The sequence below is a fragment of the Centropristis striata genome, chromosome 23 (assembly GCF_030273125.1).
Source record: "Centropristis striata isolate RG_2023a ecotype Rhode Island chromosome 23, C.striata_1.0, whole genome shotgun sequence".
NCBI lineage: Eukaryota > Metazoa > Chordata > Actinopteri > Perciformes > Serranidae > Centropristis > Centropristis striata.
Genome location: NC_081539.1, coordinates 2387389 through 2392604, shown reverse-complemented (window position 1 = coordinate 2392604; position 5216 = coordinate 2387389). Strand labels below are relative to the sequence as shown.

The 5216-nt window shown below is 35.6% G+C and overlaps 1 long non-coding RNA gene across 1 annotated transcript; it reads right to left on the bottom strand.

Annotated features, from left to right (window-relative positions):
• Nucleotides 1-2318: 2318 nt before the first annotated feature.
• LOC131962321 (uncharacterized) lies at nucleotides 2319-3794 on the bottom strand. The gene is made up of 2 exons (XR_009389919.1): nucleotides 3457-3794; nucleotides 2319-2410 (listed from the first exon to the last, which is right to left on the bottom strand). It is a non-coding gene; the product is annotated as an uncharacterized LOC131962321 (long non-coding RNA).
• Nucleotides 3795-5216: the final 1422 nt, after the last annotated feature.

The window sequence follows — 5216 nt, the reverse complement described above, 5'->3', positions numbered from 1 at the left end:
ATATATATATATATATATATATATATATAAAAAGAAGTGGCAGAATTATTATCTGGTCTCTGTGGATGAGTGACAATAACTGACAGGTTCCTCTGTCAGATGGTTTTTTCCACTGGCGAGGGCACAAATCAATGTGGCCAGTTACCTGTGTGTGTGTGTGTGTGTGTGTGTGTGTGTGTGTGTGTGTGTGTGTGTGTGTGTGTGTGTGTGTGTGTGTGTGTGTGTGTGTGTGTGTGTGTGTGTGTGTGTGTGTGTGTGTGTGTGTGTGTGTGTGTGATCTCAAGCATCTCCAGCCCATGGTATTGACAGGTCTGTTCCCTGAAGCCTTACCTGCCAAAAGCTGGAGTTCAAAACCAGCGAGCTGCCTTTAAGTGAAGGGACGACTTTCATCGGGTGGTGAGATGGAACATTTTGTCTTCCAAAAGTCCTCATGCCATCCCCTCACCACAAGATATAACATAGTTTGGCTGTCCATCTTAATGTTTATGTCTTGTAAGAAAAAAATGAAGCCCAAAACACTCCTGAAGCCTTTGTCAGCCCAATGGTCCTCTGCTGTTCACTCAGCTGCCCTTGATCACCAATCAAGCCAGTTTAACTTGAAATTTAATAGGGCAGTCTTTGAAATACTTGCAAATTCCAACCCTAGAGAATGTTGGAGGATATTACATAGTCAGAATGTGTATAATAAAAAAAAAAAAAAAAAACATACAGACCCGGGGGAGGGGGGTAATATTTTGAGAAAAAAAGTTTACCAGATTAAAGTGGCAAATCTACGAGAAAAAAATGCAGATTTATGAGATTTAAAGTGGTGAATCTGCGAGAAAAAAAGTTGTTTTTCATCGTTTTTATCACAATAATGTTAGTAAGCTCAGTCCTAAATAAAAAATATAGTGATGTCATATATTTAGATGTTTCTTAGTAAAGAGAACAGTAAGGAGACCCAGTTAAAATGTATAAATTAATGTATACATAAATAAATCATAAATAATCCATGATTAATGTATGATTAACTAGATGAAAGTTGATAGGTGATAAATATAATTATTCAATTAAACACATAATTAACTAGGACATAAATGTATATCATTAATTCATTTGTAAATGTTCCTTTCCTTTATTATTCCTTATATCTATTTTTACTGTAAAATTGTGAACTTTTCATGTGATAAAAACAGAAACTCTTTTTCAGCTTTGTGAGGGGCATTTTGTGGCATCTTCTTTTTTTTTCTTTAACACAAACCACTGAGTCACACACTAGAGCAGCTGGAGCCAAAAGCTGCTTCTCCTCCATTTAGTTAGTTTTTACTTTTTAATAGCATGATGGGAAAAAATACTGCTAAAAGAATCTAGTTGTAGTCTTGTAAATAGTTTCCCTGCATGATTGACAGTCTGTCTAAAATCTCAGTGAGACTAAAAACTCTAAACACTTGTCTTTAGATGCGAGATGATAGTTTTCCAGAAGTCTTTTTCAAAATCTTTTCAAAGTCTTCTGATGTATAGAGAGCATTATGCAGCCTGGCAGTCAGTGCTGCAGTGACAGTTCTACGTTAATAATCTGAACTACATAATGTCAATATCAGAGGCTGACTGGACCAGAGGAGACTTTTATTGAAATAAAATATTGGCACATTTATAAATATACATGACATATGCTGGTGATTCTGGTTAAAAATGGTTGCTACTTGATTGGAAGGATAAGAATCTTTCCTCCACTAACTTTTGGCTAAAGGATCTAATGTCTTTTCTACACTCATAAAAAATAAAGTATAGTATAAGGGGGTGCTCCGACAAATTTTATAAAACTAGGAATCCCATTCTTTCCTTAAGAGTTCATTCCATCCTTATATCAATTTATCTTAATTAGAACCATCTATCTTAATCATCTAACTTTTAAATGGCCAGTAATTGTTTTTGGTATGTTGATTTGGTGGTCGAACTCTAGGCACAACATATACAAACTGTTATAGCTAGTTTTAGTTTTTTTTCCACCAAGCATTCTGGATCCCTCCTCTAAATGCTCTTTTTATATTTTTTACTTTTAATTATTCATTTCCCCATTGTTTTTCTGATGATTACTTTTTATTTGGGACGCACTGAATATATTCGGCCGAATATTGCAAAACAAGCCACAATACTCATCAGTTGTTGGAAAGTTAGTTAAATTAGTTTGTGAGGAAATATGGACAAAATAAGCCTGGCACTCTATAGTCAAGTTTTCATTCAAATGTTAAATAAACAATCCAGAAAATCAGCAAAAGAAATTGTTTATGGACACAAGGAGTGAATGAAATAAGAAGAAACATGCCAACATAGAAAAATTGATGTTCACCTCGTTTATTAAAATCAAGGAACACAACAGCCCTAACAAGTCTAAGCAAAAGAAATGTTAATGCCATCAGCTACGGAAACCCTGAAAGGCAAGGTGAGAAAAAAAACATTTTCAGGCATTATTGACCAAGTTTATCTTGTACGTACGAGAAAAACTTTCCAAAGGTTTTGGTCAGTTAAGCATGAGGAGTCATTATTTATCCAAAATAAGCAAATGAAACATTTTTTTCCAAAGAAAATAAAGTTCTGGGCCCGGAAGAGGTCAACTAAACAGAACTTACAATAAACACAACTGACCTAACAAAGAACAAAGTGAACCTATATTAAACAGTTGTTCAATATTAATATTAGCTTCCCCTTTTGCTCCCCTTTTTTTCCCCCTGTAAGTGACTTTGGATAAAACCGTCTGCTAAATGCCTAAATGTAAATTTAGCTGCTAATTTGGCAAGAACAAGTCCATGCTAACCAGTTGTATAATATTAATATTAGCTGCTAATTTGGCAAGAACCAGTCCATGTTAACCAGTTGTACAATATTAATATTAGCTGCTAATTTGGCCAGAACCAGTCTATGTTAACCAGTTGTATAATATTAATATTAGCTGCTAATTTGGCCAGAACAAGTCCATGTTAACCAGTTGTATAATAATATTAGCTGCTAATTTGGCCAGAAAAAGTCTATGTTAACCAGTTGTATAATATTAATATTAGCTGCTAATTTGGCCAGAACAAGTCCATGTTAACCAGTTGTATAATAATATTAGCTGCTAATTTGGCCAGAAAAAGTCTATGTTAACCAGTTGTACAATATTAGAATTTGCTGCCAAGTTGTCCACCACCGCCAGGCTTTGGTCAGTTAGCTATCAGGAGTCATCTCCTCAAAAAATAAGCAAATGAAACATTTTACCAAAGAAAAATTTATGTCTTGGCCTGTAACAGAGGGAGCCTGTATAGACTGGCTGATGAATCCAGGTTTGATACACAGGGGAAATCAAACAACCAAACATTACCAATTAAACTATGAACAATCCAAACAAAATCCTACCTCCAACAAATGTTGAGCTCATTTAAACATTAACAAAGGATGAAAATATTTCATATAATGTAAATCAAGAACCAACAAACATACCTAAACAATGAAAGAAGCTCCCCCGGACATGGTGAAGAGTGGTAGAGTCCAATTTTGCCCCCTGGCCTATAAAACTTCTCCTGCTCCAGGTGTCAGCGAGGAACCAAGCTGGTGGGTGGAATCTCAGACACTGGTGAGCTCAAAAGAAAGAAAAGATTAAGAACAGACTGTACAAAAGTTGCTTATTGTGCACACTACAAAAAGAGACCTTGTCACGGTCAAATAGATAATGTGTATATGAAACAAAATCCATGTGTTCTGTAAATTATTTGTACTTAAATGTTTGAAACAGAACCCATTCATGTAAAGTGATTGAGGAAAAAAAAAAACACTAGATCACCCTTTTTCTTCAAATTCTTGTTCATTGTAATGCCTGGTACAACTAAAGATACGTGTTTGGACACATAATGATAACAAAAATGGCTCATAAGAGTTTAATTCAAGAGCTGATATCTAGATATTTTCCATGGTTTTATTCATCATGATTTTGGTTGTGATCAAGAATGTTTCCATGACTGTTGATGTAAAAATGACCAATAAAGAACACAAAATTACTAAAGAATGTGAGGTTAATGCTCCCCAGCAGAGCAGCGTTGGAGTTGGAGCTGATATCTAGACATTTAACATTGTTTTATTAATAACCAAAATGTTAAATGTCTAGATATCAGCTTTATAATTAAACTCTTATCAGCTATTTTTGTTATTATATTTGTCCAAACAAATGAACCTTTAGTTGTACCAGGCATTAAAATGAAGAAATTGAAGAAAACAAGGTGGTCTAATATTTTTTTCCATGCTTGTATAATGTGTGGCACAAAAGTATATGAATAGACTTAAGACAAACTGCATGAACAAAAGAAAATAAAGTGCGGATGCAAGAGGTTACTGCTTCTTAAGATGAACTGAAGCCAGGTCCCAGGGGCCAAGGCCTGGTCACCAGGTGAGCTCCCGTCCCGGGTCTTGATCCAGGTGCCTTGACGTCCCTCTGACAGGTTTCTCCAGCTGCCTTGGAACTGCATCTATGGGGTTTTTTTGAATCGCTCTTAGTCTGGCCCCTCCACTGGGACCACACAGCTCCCAGGATCATCAGGGCTCACAAACCCCTCCACCACGTTAAGGTGGCGATTCATAGGAAGGGATAAAAAAAAAAAAAAAAGTTAACATTAGCTGTTACCTTCTGCCATTAAAAGGCACTATACTAACCAAATATATAAAGTTAATATTAGCTGCTAAATTAGGCCAGAAAAAGTCTATGTTAACTAGTTGTATAATATTAGCTGCTAATTTGTCCCAAACAAGTCCATGTTAACCAGTTGTATATTATATTAGCTGCTAAATTAGGCCATGAAAATTCCATGTTAAGCAATTACACAATGCACATTTTAGCTGCTAACTTTGGCCATAATAAGGGCTAAACAAACCATCCAACCATAGTTTTAATATTAGCTGCTGTTTGTCCACCACACATTTAGTTCAAATGTAATAATGTCAACATTATTAGTTGCTATATTTAGTCTTACCCACTACCTACTTTGACATGCTGCGTAGAAGGCGAGGTCCTAGGATGGTTGTACCACACAGGCGCTCCAAGATTGTATCCAATAGGTTGGAGGACTTCATGACTCATCTTCTAGTTCCTCCCCTTTTATAATTCCAAATTTTTGTCCACCACAGTAGTAACATTAAGTTAAAATATATTGCAATTGCTGAACAGCTGATGCTACGCTGCCCGGAATGTCCAAAAACAAAAAAAAAACAAC